Source organism: Cnephaeus nilssonii (assembly GCF_951640355.1).
Source record: "Cnephaeus nilssonii genome assembly, chromosome: X".
NCBI lineage: Eukaryota > Metazoa > Chordata > Mammalia > Chiroptera > Vespertilionidae > Cnephaeus > Cnephaeus nilssonii.
The window spans coordinates 91,147,051-91,164,016 of NC_137071.1; positions in this window are offsets into that span (position 1 = coordinate 91,147,051).

The following is a 16,966-nucleotide window of genomic DNA, read 5'->3' on the forward strand; positions in this document are numbered from 1 at the left end:
CTTAAATCCAATAGTAGTGTGAGCCCAGATAAAACACATGAAAACAAAACTTCACAAGGAGTATGAAATGTATTTGGCATCCCAGAGCCCTATTTACTTGGGACACAATTGATTGATATACATAAAGGTATCCAAGGTACATGTAGTGCTTCAAAGTGCCCCTTTACAAATCACCACTGAAACATATGTTACATTATTAAGGTCAGGTTGTCTTCCTAATACTACTTATTCGCACTCAGGCACAAGAGAAACAAAAAAATTAAATTAAATTAAATTAAATTAAATTAAATTAAATTAAATTAAAGGAGAGATGAAGAAAGTCATGCCACAGTGGTTTGAAGAGTGGGTCATAGGGCTGCCAAATGTTTTAATAATACATCCAAATGAAGCCTCATGATCAGTTGAGGAATACAGAGAATTAGGTCTGAATCCTAATTCTCCAGCTTACTCACTTTGTGACTTTAATAAGGCCCTCCCATACTCTGAGCCTCGGATGAAGGATCCAGACGGTCTTTGTCCAGCTCTGACACTGGGATTTTATGATATTTCAGGATTCCATATTTATGTGAATATCCATGGTCATATCATCCATCACAGATAGATGATAGAGGGGAAAAATAAAGAAAGGAAAGGTTTATGTTCTTCTGTTGGCATAGTTCTGTGCTTTCGTTCAGAAGTTCAAAACATTTTAATAGCTTTGAATCTATAGCAGACAAACAAAAAGGAAATTAATCTTAAAGAAATAATACGAGTATGTCTGCAATCTTTGAATATCTCTAGCTCAGTAAGGTTCCAGCTGCTTCTGCATATTGCCAGTCCTTACTGACTTCTGGATAGAGGGAGAGAGAACAGTATATGACTTTTGTGGGGAAGGAAGGTTGTCTTGAAGGTATAAAACCAAGTAAGTAGAGAGACTATTAGGAAGTATCTGCCATAGTTTAAAGGAGATGTTAGGGACCTGAACTAAAGTCATGTCAATGGAGGTAGAAAGGAGAGGACAGATCCAAGTGGCATTCAGGAGGGCATACTGACAGGCCTGAGTGAAGGAGTTGAGGAGGAGTGAGGGGTAGAATAAATACCAGATGTCTTACTTGAGTGATAACATTCATGACAGTGCCATTATCTAAACCAGGGGTCCTCAAACTTTTTAAACAGGGGACCAGTTCACTGTCCCTCAGACCGTTGGAGGGCTGGACTATAGTTTAAAAAAAAACTATGAACAAATTCGTATGCACACTGCACATATCTTATTATTTTTTTATAAGTCTTTATTGTTCAGATGTTGAACAGGTGTTCCTCTTTTTGTTCCTTCCCCATAACTCCCATCCACCTGATTCCCCACCCCACCCCATACCCTTACCCCCCCGCCACTGTCTTCATCCATAGGCATAAGATTTTTGTCCAATCTCTTCCTGCACCCCTCAGATCCCCTTCCCCCTGAGAATTGTCTGTTGCCTCCCTTTCTATGTCCCTGATTTTATTATATTCACCAGTCCATTCTGTTCTTCAAATTTTTTTATTCACTTGATTTTTAGATTCACTTGTTGGTAGGTATGTATTTGATGTCTTTTTGTTGTTCATAATTTTTACTTTTACCTTTTTCTTCTTCCTCCTCTTCTTAAAGAATACCCTTCAGCTTTTCATGTAATCCTGGTTTGGTGGTGATGAACTCCTTTAGCATTTTCTTGTCTGTGAAGCTCTTAGTCTGACCTTCAATTCTGAATGATAGCTTTGCTGGGTAGAGTAATCTTGGTTGTAGGTTCTTGCTGTTCATCACTTTGAATATTTCTTGCCACTCTCATCTGGCTTGCATAGTTTCTGTTGAGAAATCAGCTGACAGTCGTATGGGTACTCCCTTGTAGGTAACTAACTGTTTTTCTCTTGCTGCTTGTAAGATTCTCTCTTTGTCTTTTGCCCTTGGCATTTTAATTATGATGTGTCTTGGTGTGGTCCTCTTTGGATTCCTCTTGTTTGGGGTTCTGTGCGCTTCCTGGACTTGTAAGTCTATTTCTTTCACCAGGTGGGAGAAGTTTTCCGTCATTATTTCTTCAAGTAGATTTTCAGTATCTTGCTCTCTCTCTTCTTCTGGCACCCCAAAAATTCGGATGTTGGTACACTTAAAGCCATCCAGAGGCTCCTTACGCTATCCTCACATTTTTGGATTCTTCTTACTTTCTGCCTCTCTGGTTGGGTGTTTTTTGCTTCCTCATGTTCCAGATCTTTGGTTTGACTCTTGGGGTACGGTGATCTACAGTTGAGTTTCTGTATATTCTTTATTTCAGACAGTGTATGCATAATTTCTGACTGGTCCTTTTCTATTTTTTTGGTATTCTCATTAAGGTCCTTGAAGGTCTCTTCAAGTTTATCAGCGGTTTTTAGGAGATTCTTCAGTAACCTTATAAATGTGGTTCTGAACACTGTGTCGTCCATTAGTTTACTTTCCACCATCTCTTCTATTCATGATCTGCTTCAGTGTCTCTACATTTTGGCTGCCTCCCTGTGTTGATGGAGTGGCTTTGTGTGGTCAGTGACCTATAGGGGCCGGTAGCTCAGCTTCCCCAATCTCCCTAGGTGTTCGCTCTTGGTACCCCCCTTTGTGGGCTGAGTGCAAAGTCTTGGTGTTGTTAAGCCTTGATTGCTGTTGGTACACTGGGAGGATTTGACCTCCAGGCCAATTGGCTGTGAGGATCAGCTGTATCTACGCTGGGAGACCGCCTTATTCAACTAGACTTGCAAAATTGTAAAAGCCTCTGTGCTCAGCTTGGATGGGGCAGAGTTTCAGGGTGGAGCCTACAGCCTTGGCTTCCTGTCAGCCCTGCCCTATGAGGTTCCTGGGTCTCAGTGTCCCTCTGAACTCCCTGCAAGCACCTCTGAGAGAAAGGCGCCCTGGAGTTTCGCCCGCTGCCAAACATTCTAGTCTCTCCCCCAATGAATCTGTATTCCCGGATTCTCTCCCGGAACTGGGTTTCAGTGGAGTCGGAACTGGGGCTCAGCGCAGTCCAAAGCTTTTGTCTCCTTCCCGCTAAGGCAATTCAGCGGCACAGTCAACAGTCTGTCCTCTGCGCGCATTCACATGTGCGCCTCCGGAGCTCTGCCTTTCGCAGCTCCCCTGAGTTTCCTCCTTACAGCCCAGATTCCCCCAGTATAAGCCTGGCTTCCCAGGGTCTCGCCCGGAACTGGGGTTCAGTGCAGTCGGAGCTGGGGTTCAGCGCAATCTGGAGCTTTTATCTCCTTCCCACTATAGAACACCGGCCAGGCACTCAGCCACCCCGTCCTCTCCGGCTCCGTCCTCCCTGCATGCGTGTCTCTGCCCGTGTCTCCATACCTCAGGCTTTTAAGGCTCCTCTGATTTTCCTTGTGGTTTTCTCTTTCCTTCTAGTTGTGGGTGTTCCAGTCAGCCAGCTTTCCTGTGGTTCTGGATGATGTTCGTTTTGACTTTTAGTTGTATTTTTGAAATTGTTGTGCGAGGCTGCAGATTAGGTGTTTACCTATGCGGCCATCTTGGTTTCTCCTCCACATATCTTATTTTGAAGTAAAAAAAACAAAATGGCAAAAACACCCGCATGTGGCCCGTGGGCCGTAGTCTGAGGATGCCTGACTAAACTATGATTTTGAGAAGATAAAAGAGATTTGAGAGGCAACATGATGAATTAAAAGTTGGAATGTTGACTATGAGATGCCTGTGAACCACCAGGTAAATATGGCCAGAAGCATGTGGGTATACTAATGTAAAGTCTTATGGGTCTAGGCAGGATCAAATGCAGCCATGAGATTAATTTGGAAATCCTCAGCATATAAATTCCCTGCATCCCTGTAATTTTGTCACGTTGTCTCATTTATTCGTTAAAATATTTAGAGTCCTCCCAAAATATTTAGGATCCCCATTCACTTTGCTAAGCAAGAGGATATATAGGTAAATAAAAATAGAGAGCTAGCCTGGTAGCTCAGTTGGTTGGAGTGTTGTCTTGATAAGCCAAGGTTGTGGGTTCAATCTCTGGTCAGAGCACATACAAGAATCAACCAATGAATGCTTAAATAAGTGGATGACAAATCAATGTTTCTCTCTCTCCCTTCCTCTCTCTATAAGTAAATAAATAAATAAATAAATAAAGTAATTAAGTAATTAAGTAATTAATTAATTAAATACATGGTCTCTGCTCTTGCACAGATCATAGTCTAGCAGGGGAGACAACAAGAAAAAATTCAAATAACATCTTAAATTGTGATAAATATTATGAAGGAAACAAATGGTTACAGTGATCAAGAATACCAGAGGCAGTAAGGAGGACATCTCAAAAAGGCCTTTAAACCAAGACTAGAAGAATATTCCTGGACAGAACAACAGAATATGTGAAGACCAAGCTGCAGGAAGAATTTAGTCACAAAGCTGGCATACCCTCTAACTTGGCTTCTATAGTATGCCTGTAATATTTGCTGCTGTTGTTACTGATATTTAAATGACAGTAATAAAGTAGTACAATAAGGCATGATCATAAAATTATAACTAAGCCAAAGCAGTTGATGCCTATAAAATGGTGTTTAACAATTTTATGTTGTCACTGATGGGACTGGATACAGATGGTTACATTCATCTGTTGTAATACTAACTTAAACAAAACCACAGAGCTCTATATTCCATTACTAATAGCTCTGATTGCCTCAAATCATGCCAGCATATTGAAGTCACACTCAGGGCAAAGTCATCATTCTATAGGATTTCAGTCAAACACTGTTATTGAGGAAGCAATACTTAAAATAACATCCTTTTTAATGATTAAATAGAAGGTTGGTACAGACTGCAGAACAGATAAAAAAAAAATTCTCTGTAACCCTTGGGTAAAGGATAAGTAGGTTGTGTTTTGCAATTCCTTCCTCATGGGTTTACAATTATTCCACTGCACAACAGCTAAAATGTCTAAGAAATCACTTACCTGAATCACAATAATAATTAGTTCGCTACCATTGGTGTGTTCACTATGAATTCAGTTGACTTTGACACATGGAAAGACAAAGTTCATCCAATTACAGTTCTAAGTATATATTTCTTGCAGGCAAACAAAAGTCTGCTGGGGGTTGAACAATTCTTGGCCAGCAGTATGCATTTTAACCAGGATGTATAAGATGCATCAGTTGAATAAATTAATTTATAAGTCTTAACTGGCTGGGTAACAAAAATAAAAACAAACTTTGTTATAGAAATATAGATTTAGCTATATTAAAGTTTTTCTGCTTTTAAGATGAAGCCTCTATGTAAAAAAAAAAGGCAAAAGACAGAAATACTCCTCTTTGTAGTGCAATTAAAAAGGAAATTAAAAAAAAGAAAATTAACAAATTGTGTTAATTTGTTGTGCTTGTAATTTGGCTGAAAATTGTGGTATTGCAGTATTACAATTTGAGTGTAGGACAGCATGCAAATGAACTCACCAGCACTTACCAATTATTCTTCTGTTTGTAAAACTATTCTGAAATGAATGGCCTGCCTGCTGTAAGCTATAATTAGGGCCATTTAAAAAAATAATTAAGGGCTGTTTTTAAATTAACATTTTAAAGTACACTGACAGCCCTTATGCCTTTTGTCTCAAACCAACAGGACAAACAGGGTGGACTGTTCAGAAAAGGCACTAAATCTTATCCTGTCCCTCAGCAAATGAGCCATGTGTGATTTTGTCAAGGGACTTAAGGTCTCCAATTTGCCAGTGGTATGTGCAGTAGTCACTAGGGGGCTATCAGTCCCATCAGTGTCCCTGGAACACAGCAGACCTCTGGTTTAACACAGGTATGTGAGCTATTGCATCTGCACAGACTGAGCATAACTATTCAACCCTATTCATTTGTCTTCATGACATTTCCACAAATGCTAAATAGCCCAACAGAACACAGACTGTCTTCACCATCCCTGGCTCTGGCAAATAAACTCTGGAAAGGATTTGACTATTTATAGCTTGATTTTGACTTTTGGGATTTCAATAGGTTCAGCTCAAATGTAGTGCTTAGGATGTATTTCTTTTCTTCAAGTTAAATACAAGCCAGATGCCATAGGTCACATAATTCTTTTTATGCTTTAGGAGCTCACAACTGATGGATGAACTATACATTTTATCTCTTCAATTCTCATTTTATATATAGGGAAATTGAGACAACTCTGAAAGATTAGATGACTTGCCTAGGGATTCATGGCCAATCAGTGGCAGGCACTGGCTAAAACTCAAGAGTTTTGTCCTCCCACAGTAAGACTCTAACACACTGCATCATCAACTAAAGTCAACTTGCTAGAAAATGTCCAACCAGTGAGTCATATGGAGTGATTTACCAGTATAAAGAGATATATATGAGGTTTTAAGTGAACATCAACTCCAATGCCCTTACAGAATGATCTGGTTATTGAGATACTCAGGCTCCCTTGGGTTCAGACCAAAGTTTAACAACTTGCTGGGACACCATGGTCTAAGCAGAGTTTCACTGGCTTAGACTTGAACTATGCCCCATTGTTTCTTGCATATGTTACCCTTAACTCTGACACATCTTTCTGTGGTGTGGCTTGTGACTTAACACTCTATCCCCCTTCCTCTCAACTTCCATCCCATCATAATCTCTGTCCTTGCATCTCCTCTCCTACTGCTACCCCACCTAGCCCTGTTATTTCAGGATTTGAAGTCCAGGCCACTACAAGCAGAGTAGTCCCACTCTCTCTTGGTCTACCAGTTCCTGTGAATGAGGACCAGGAGCAGGGAATGAGGTGGGGGAGACAAGAATATTTAAACATTTGCTTTTTCAAAATATCAGCTAGAAGCTTCCCTCAACAACCCCTTGGCCTAGCTGCAGTGAAATTAAAAAGGATAATCATAAGTTGATTCAGGGTCTTGCAAAGATCATGAAAGGCCTGCTGAATGAGAATATAAAAATAGATTCTACCCACAATTAGGACTGAATGCATTTCTTATATTCTTGGCTTTTCAAAATTGTTCACATCTATTTGGTTTATAGTAACTTCTTCCTAGCTAGAATGTTTGCTAGGTATGAAATTACTATTATTTTAGGCAATTGTTTTGGTGATATTTTTGAAAGAGCCAGAAGGTTACCTAAATTGTTGTAAAGATAATTCCTCATCAAACAGCATGGGTGGAGATATTTCATTTAGAGAAATAATGTGTGTAGAGAAAATTAACAAAAAAAAATTAGGCCTCACTTAGCAAATGTGTATTGTACTAGTGATTGGCAATAAAATAAATATATGTATAAAAATATAATTCAATTCAAACTATTGCTAAATTTGTGATAATTTGATCATGGGCTGACTCACGTGTTTTACCTTTTCTGTATTTAAAAAAACAAAACAAAACAGCAACCACATGATTCTGAGTAAATTAAGAGTATAAACCTGAACTCTTAGGGGCTGTTTAACCCAGTTCAGAGATCAACTTGTTTCTAAGCACTTTTAAACATTCATTCACATATAATAATTAGTGTGCTGATTTCAAATGATCTTTACCTACTCATTGGAGCACACTCCATCAAGACTTCTATTTGGAAATATTTTGTTAGCTGTTTATAATATCATTTCTGCTTGCAAGTAATAAAAATCAATAATTTTAAAGAGACCTATAATTTAGGATTGTCAGGATATCAGAATGTCCATCCCTTTCTGCTTTGTCCCAGTCTGTATTAGAGAGGTTTAACTGCACTACACAGACACATTTCAATATCCATTGAATCCTCATTAAAGAGCATTTAGAATAAAAATGATTATAAATGCCCATCCAGTTAGACCTGAAGCAGTTTGCCATGTTATAGAGGTATATAAACCAATACCCTATTTAAGAACAAAAATGCCAGGACTATAAGAGATTTTAAAGGAAAAAAATACAATCATGTACCTTTATTGCTTTTACAATTTAAAAAAAAAATCTAAATAGTGTAAAAATTTCAGGAAGAGAGTAAAGAAGTCTTCTAGTAACTGAAACACTATCTGAGCCATAAAAGAGGCTCAGAAGTCATTCAGGGTGAACCCACCCCTGGCAAGAAAACTCTTAGCAGAAGCCCAGAAACCCAGATTTTGCTTAAAGACCTTCAGAACCTCAGAGGTTCCCATATTTTAGAACTCTTCCCATCATCCAACAGCTCAAGACATTAGTCTTTCCTTAGATTGGGCCAAAATCTACCTCCCTGTAATTCCTACACATCTGTCCAGGTTTCTTGGGACTGGGACATAATGTTTTAATGATTCTTTACATGGCATTTTTCACATATGTGTTCTTATTGGATCTTGTCAATAGCCCTGTGAGGCAGATATTCCTACTACCCGTGTTCTATCAATAAAGACCTGGGAGCTGTGAGAGACTCAGTTACTGATGAGGGTTGCAGAGTGGTGAGGTGGCAGAGTCAAGGCTTTTTAACTCAGGTGTCATTATTTTCATGACCCCAGTTGGCTTTGGTGAAACATTAAAAAATATTCTGTTTTCCCATGAGAACAAAATTGAAAGATAGAAAGGGGTAGAATAATTGAAGGGGCACTCTCTACATACACTTCTGGGAGATTTCTGCTACTCATATGACTTTAAATCCCCCATACAAAGGAATAAAAAAATCTGCCCAGGCAATAAATACATACATATCAACAATTGAATCTAAAAGAACAAAATAAATAAACAAGCAGAACAGAAACAGACTGATACAGAGAACATTTTGATGGTTGCCAGATGGGAGGGCATTGGGTGAAAAAGGTGAAGGGATTAAGACCTACAGACTTGTAGTTACAGAATAGTCGTGGGGATGTAGAGTACAGCATAGGGAATATAGTCAATAATATTCCAGTAGCTATGTATGGTGTCAGATGGGTACAAGAATTATTGTCATAATCACTTAGTAAGTTATATAATGTCTAATCACTGGCATATACACCTGAAACAAATATAATATTGTATGTCAACTGTTATTGAAAAATAATAAAAAAAGAAAAGACTTCCACATCATATGTTGTTAGGAAATTGCAAATTAAAAGAACAATGAAGTACAATTATATAACTATTTGAATGTCTAAAATCTGAACAACTGAAAACACCAAATGCAAGTAAGGATGTAGAACAACATTAATTCGCACTCAGCACTGGTGGGAATGCAAAATAGTACAGCCACTTTGGAGGATAGTTTGGCCTTTGCTTACAAAACTAAGCATGCTTTTACCATATGACCACCAATCACTCTCCTTGTTATTTACCCAAACATGTTAAATACTTACGCTCTCACAAAAATCTCCTCATAGATATTGATAGCACCTTTATTCATAATTGACAAAACTTGGAAGCAACCATGATATCTTTCAGTAGGTGAATGGATAATAAACTGTGGTACATCCAGATAATGAAATACTATTCAGCACTAAAAATAAATGATCTATTAAGCTATGAAAAGACATGGAAGAATGCTAAATATACATTACTCAGTGAAAGAAGCAATCTGAAAAGGCTGCATATACTGCACGATTCCAACTACATGACATTCTGGAAAAGATAAAACCATGGAAATAGTAAAAAGATCAGTGGTTGCTAGAGGTTCTAGGGGAGGAGAGTACTGCCCTAAAAATTCTGTTTTCTAACTACTCATGAAAACTCTTCTCTATTATGCTTTTGTCAAAACACATAGAAGTATACAACACAAAGAATGGACTCTAATGTAAACTATGAATTTTATTTAATGACTAGAGGCCCAGTGCATGAAAATCGTGCACTTGGGAGGGGGTCCCTCAGCCCAGCCTGCACCCTCTCACAGTCTGGGAGCCCTTGAGGGATGTCTGACTGATGGTTTAGGCCTGCTCCCCACCTAAGCCAGCAGTTGGACATCCTTAATGCTGCTGTGGAGATGGGAGCACTCACCAGCCATGAGTCCGGCTTCTGGTTGAGCAGCGCTCCCCCTGTGGGAGCACACTGACCACCAGGGGGAGGCTCCAGCATTGAGCGTCTGCCCCCTGGTGGTCAGTGCGCGTCATAGCGACTGGTCATTCCACCGTTTGGTTGATTTGCATATTAGCCTTTATTATATAGGATGGTGTATCAATACTGATTTATCAATTGTAACAAGTGTACCACATCAAAGTAAGATGTTAGTGGGGAAAACTATAAGCAAGAGAGGGGAGAGGGGAATATATGGGAACTCTTGCAATATGTGCTCAATTTTCTGTAAACCTAAAACTGCTTTAAAAAATTAAGTCTATTAATTAAATAGAAAAATTTAGGAGAGAATGAAGTACTAGTATATGTTACAGCATGCATGAACCTTGGAATCATTATGCTAAGTGAGAGAAGCCAGACACAGAAGGCTACATATTATGATTCTACTAGAAGCCCAGTGCACGAAATTCGTGCACGGTGGGGGGTTGTCCCTCAGCCCAGCCTGTACCCTCTCCAATCTGGGACTCCTGGAGGGATGTCCGACTGCCCGTTTAGGCCTGATCCTGGTGGGATCAGGCCTAAAGGGGCAGTCGGATATCCCTCTCACAATCCAGGGCTGCTGGCTCCCAACTGCTTGCCTGCCTGCCTTCCTGATTTCCCCTAACCGCTTCTGCCTGCCAGCCTATCACCCCCTAACCATTCCGCTGCCAGCCTGGTTGATGCTTAAGTGCTCCCCTGCCAGCCTGTTTGCCCCCAACTTCCCTCCTCTGTCAGCCTGGTCACCCCTAACTGCCCTCTCCTGCAGGGTTGATCACCTCCAACTGCCCTCCCTTGCAAGCCTGGTCCATCTCAACTGCCCTCCCTTGCAGGCCTGGTCCCTCACAACTGCCCTCCCTTGCAGGCCGGGTGCCTCCCAACTGCCCTCTCCTGCTGGCCATCTTGTGGTGGCCATCTTGTGTCCACATGGGGGCAGGATCTTTGACCACATGGGGGCAGCTATATTGTGTGTTGCAGTGATGATCAATCTGCATAGTACTCTTTTATTAGATAGGATAGAGGCCTGGTACAGGGGTGGGGGCCAGCTGGTTTGCCCTGAAGGGTGTCACAGATAAGGGTGGGGGTTCCCTTGGGGCGTGGGGCGGCCTGAGCGAGGGGCCTGTGGTGGTTTGCAGGCCGGCCACGCCTCCTGGCAACCCAAGGGGAGGCCCTAGTATCTGGAATTTATTTTCCTTCTACAATTGAAACTTTGTAGCCTGGGGCAGCAGCCATTTCTGTGGCAGTTAATTCACCTTCTACAATTGAAACTTTGTAGCCTTAAGCGGGTGAGCCCAGCCAGGGTGTGCGGAAAGCTTTGCTTCCCCTGTTGCCGCCGGCAACCCTGGCCTGCTCTCTCAAGCTCCATTCTGCCGCCATTTGTTTGAATTTGTTTACCTTCTATAATTGAAACTTTGTAGCTTGAGTGGAGGCTTAGGCCTGCAACGGCTATGGAAAGCTTGGCTTGCTCTGTTACCTGGGAAACCTTGCTCTCTGTGGCTGCATCCTTCTTGGATTGGGGTTAATTTGCATACTTGCCCTGATTGGCTGGTGGGCGTGGCTTGGCTGGTGGGTGTGGCTTATGTAGCGGAGTGATGGTTAATTTGCATATTACCATTTTATTAGAGAGGATTTATATGAAAGGTTCAGAGTAGGGAAATCTATAGAGACAGTAAGTAGATTAGTTATTGTCTAGGGCTGGGGAGAATTAAGGATTAATAGAGAACAATTGCTAATGGCTCTAGAGTTTCTTTGGGGGGGTTGAAAATGTTCTAAAATTTATTGTGGTGATTGTAGTGATGGATGGATAGCTCAGTAAATATATTAAAAACCACTTTAATGAATGAATTAATGGTAGTTGTATTATACCTCAAAAAAGCTTGAAAATACTAATGAATTAGAAATCTCAATAAAATGGATAATTTTCTAGGAAACTTAGCAAATTAGAATTACAAAGAAGTAGAAAACATGAGTAAAAACTATGCTGTTAGAAAACATTTCCTCCAATGATTATTATCATACCCAGATAGTTCTTTGAGCAAATTTTTTAGCTTACAAGAAACTGATAATTTTCATGATCTCAAAGTAGTTTCCAGTGTAAAGGAAAAGAAGGAAATAAGCCCCTTTCATTTTATAAAACTAAAACTATCCATAAAACATGATGGATATACACAAATATGCAGGGAAATAAAACTGAAGACTAATGTCAGTTACAAGTATATATGCAAAATAAAATACCAGCAAACCAAACTCAGCAAGACAAAATGAATGCTACACCACAAGAAAAGATTCCAGGAGTGCAATTTAATATTAGGAAATACAGACATATAGTATAGTTCATCACCACAATTACCTGAAGAAAATATGTATGAAAAGCAAATATTAATGTACTAAACTTATTTTTTAAATCCCTTAAAATAAGAAAAATAGAAATTTGGGCAAAAGAGTAAAGAAAAAAACATTAGGTTTCATTAGTTATTAAATAATTGTAAATTGTAAAAATAAGATATTAATTGTTTGCAGTCAAATTTGCAAAAATTCAGTGATCCCAAAAATTCAGACAAACAAGGAATGCCCACATTCTGCTTCTAAGATGAGAATTATTACAGGGCTATTTATCAATATCCATCAAAAGCCTTAAAAATGGGCATACATGTGGAACCAACAATTGCACATTAAAAGGAAGTAATAAAATATTTTCACAAAGACTTAAGCCACAGAATTGTTATCTCTGCATTGTTTATAGTAGGGAAAAAATAGAAATAACCTAAATATCTAACAGTAGTGAGTTAGTCAAATAAATTGTGGTATTTTCATTCAATGAAATACTATGTGAGCACTGAAGGTTTAGAAGAATAATGAACATAAAAGAATGCTCAGAATACACTAAGTAAAAAGCTTATGAAAGAACATATCTAATATACTAGTAGAGAAAAGTAGACTGAATGGTTATAATAAAATGTTAGTAGTGATGACCTCTGAGTGGTAATAATATGGGAGACCTTTTATTTTGATGTAATCCCATTTGTTTATTTTCTCATTAGTTTCCATTGCCCTAGGAGCTGTATTGTTAAATATATTGCTACGACAAATGTCTGCTATTTTGCTACCTATGGTTTCTTCTAAGAATTTTATGGTTTCCCATCTTATGTTTAAGTTCTTTATCCATTGTAAGTTTATTTTTGTGTATGGTGTAAGTTGGTGGTCTAGTTTCATTTTCTGCACAGCAAAAGAAACCATCAACAAAACAAGAAAGCCCACTGCATGGGAGAACATATTTGCCAATGTTATCTCTGATAATGGTTTTATCTCCAACATTTATAGGGAACTCATACAACTTAACAAAAGGAAGATAAACAATCCAATCAAAAAATGGGCAACGGACCTAAATAGATACTTTTTGAAAGAGGACATAAGGAAAGCCAAGAGACATATGAAAACATGCTCAAAGTCACTAATCATCCAAGAGATGCAAATCAAATGACAATGTAGTACCATCTCACACCTGTCAGAATGGCTATCATCAACAAATCAACAAATGACAAGTGCTGGTGAGGATGTGGAGAAAAAGGAACCCTTGTGCACTGCTGGTGGGAATGCAGACTGGTGCAGCCACTGTGGAGAACAGTATGGCGTCTCCTCAAAATATTAAAAATGGAACTGCCCTTTGACCCAGTAATACCACTTCTAGGAATATATCCCAAGAAAACAGAAACACCAATCAGAAAGTATATATACACCCCTATGTTCATAGCAGCATAGTTTACAATAGCTAAGATTTGGAAACAGCCTAAATGCCCATCAGCAGATGAATGGATTAAAAAACTGTGGTACATCTACACAATGGAATACTATGCTGCTATAAAAAAGAAGGAATTCTTACCATTTGCAACAGCATGGATGGAACCGGAGAGCATTATGCTAAGTGAAATAAGCCAGTCAGTGAAAGAAAAATACCACATGATCTCACTCATTTATGGATAATAAAGAACATTGTAAACTAATGAATAAAAATAGACACAGAGGCAAAGAAGCATGGAACAGACTGTCAAATGACAGCGGGAAGGCTGGGGAGGGTTGGGGGGCAAGGGGGCGCTAAGAGATCAACCGAAGGACTTGTATGCATGCATGTAAGCATAACCAATGGATGCAAGACACTGGGAGGGGGGTGAGAGCATGTTTCGGGGGCTAGGGGAGGCTGGGGGAAGGTCAATGGGGGGGGAAGGAGACATATGTACTACCATTTGTAATACTTTAAACAATAAAAAAAGAAGAAAAAGAAAAAAAAGAATATGGGAGACTTTTATGTCCTTTCACTTTCCCCTTTTTGTATATAATTATTTTCTACATGCTCTATAATAAAGAAGTATTACTTTGCTAAAGACAATTTCAATAAAATAGTGTCCTTTGATGCTTATATTTTTTAACTCAAAAATTCCACTTCATAGCCCTGGCCAGTGTGGTTCAGTTGGTTGGGGTGTCCTGTGCACCGAAGGGTCTTGGGTTTGATTCCTGGTCAAGGGCTTGTACCTGGGTTGCAGGTTTGATCCCTAAGCCTGTTTTTAGTGCATGTGAGAGGCAACCAATTAATGTTTCTATCTCTCTCTCCCATCCAAGTACTAACCAGGCCCAACCCTGCTTAGCTTCTGAGATCAGACGAGATTGGGCGCGTTCAGGGTGATATGGCCGTAGGCCTCTCTCTCTCTCTCTCTCCCTCGCTCCCTCCCTTCCACTCAATTAAAAAAAAAATCAATGGAGAAAATATCCTAGAGTGAGGATAAACAAAACAAAACAAAAAAATCATGAGGTAGAAGAATGCTTAAATACATAAAAATTCAGTGAAAAGGGGAGATTATAAAACATTTACAATACAAAGCTTATTTTTTTAAAATTGTAGAAAAAAGACTGAATGGAAATATACCAAAATGAACATCAACTATGGTACTCTCCAAGTAATAAGACTGCAGATGATTTTTTTCATCTTTGTGCATTTTACACTTTTTCACAATGTATCTAATTCTAAACTCCAAAAGCAAATTTGTTTGCATTTGAGGAGCAAGGAGAGAGAAAAGGCAGACTACTGTAATAAGAAGTAAACATAGAAAACTCTGGAAACCAATATATCAGGATGTTAAAAATGGTTAATTCTTATTGGTAGGGACCTGGGCAAATATTACTTTTGTGGATATGATTTTTATTTTTCAAAAAATAAAAACAATAAGATAAATAAAATAAAATGAAATATATTTCTACTCATTAGTAATGGGACAGTGGGGACATGTTTTATCTTCTATCTCTGAGACTATGACAGACCCCAGTCAGTTCCTGGAATGGGAGATAGACTCACGGCCACTGCTTTCCTCCCCTGGGTTCTGGGGCAGAACTTTGGAGCACTACCAGTGAAATAAAGCAACTATGCTAGTTTCTCCATTCCACTATATGCCAGAGAGCCCCTTACCCTATACCACAAATCAGAGTAATGTACCTCTAGGCCTTCAGAACCTCCAGTCATGCAGAATGTCCAGTCAGAAGCATTTGATCTCTGCCATGCCCCTCTACTCTAGCTCTTATGCCATCTTCTCACTGTGTGTAGACTGTGAGCTCCTGGAGGATGGGACTGTGGTTTATCTCACATCTTGCCTCTGTGCCTAACACAGCACCTTGCATAAAATAGAGTGGGTATTCAATTAACATTTATGAGACTTTTAAAGGCAGGTAGGTATGAAAAAGCATGTTGGTGCCTGACTTAGGAGTCGATGAACAAGGATACCAGCAACCTAGAAGTGTTTCATCATCACAGGAAAGCACAACCCAGCCCACTGCTTAGCCACTTCTAGTGTGCAGGACTGCAGTAGTTTCATGGGTAAGAATGCCACCTAGTGGAATGGACTAGGCATGGGCAGTAATGAAAATGGATCAAAATCAAAATAAAATGGTTCAAACAGACCTTTGAAATAAAAAACAAAAAACATCACAAATAAGTGGAACAGTGGGGATCAGATGAACTCTCTGTGAAAGGACATGGCAGCATAAAGTAAATATGGCATCAATACACAAACTTCCCTGTGATGTGATAAGTTTCCTTTGTTTCAAAGGGAAGTAACACATCCCATTTCACTACCAAGGGCTTATAAAGTAGCCATAAGGGTCAAATTTTATAGTGCTTACTCAAGATTTCTGGGATGCTATTGTATTTGCATAATTGTAAAGTTATTCAAATATTTTCAGCATTATTTCTTAGTGGGGAGAAGATGAAATTTATCTATCATAAAAAGTATATAAAGGGAGAAATTGCCTTTGCTTAAAATTCATACAATGAAAGGTATGAAAAAATAACTTTTATTCATTAAAACAAATTAGTCCTTTAAATATTTGCTGGGTGTCCCACACCACAGACTAGTGTTTTAGGGAAAAACAACTTTTAAGAACAGAAAAACTCAGGTCAAAATTGCACAGTCCTGCCCTGGCCAGTGTGGCTCAGTTGGTTGGAGCATCGTCTCATACACAAAAAGGTTGTGGGTTCAATTCTCAATCAAGGCACATCCTAGGTTGCAGATTCAATCCCATCTTGGGGCGCATATAGGAGGCAATCAACATCGATGTTGCTCTCTTTCTTCCTTCCCCTCTCTCTAAAAAAGTCAACAAACATAGCCTTGGATGAGGATTAAAAGAAAATTGCACAGCCCTTATATTTCTCCCTTCAAATGTAAGCCAAATAGTGGCTGTAAAACTGAGCACAGGGAAATTCCTGCATTTCCTCTAACAGAATAGAATAAGGGCCCATTCCTCAAGCTTACACATAACAAGCCTAAAAATATGTGTAGGTTAAATACCTCAGACTTGGTCTGTGTCAAGTGATGCCCTTTCTTTCAATGCAATAAACAAGACAGTCAATCAGGACTTGGGGTTTCATGGAACCACATAGACTTCATGATGCCAAGAGTACTATACTACTAGTATACACAGCATGAGAAGCCCATTCTGGACAAATATCTTTGAAAGGCAAGGCATAAGATCTTTTTTATTCATGTCATTCAGCCAAGAGAAAT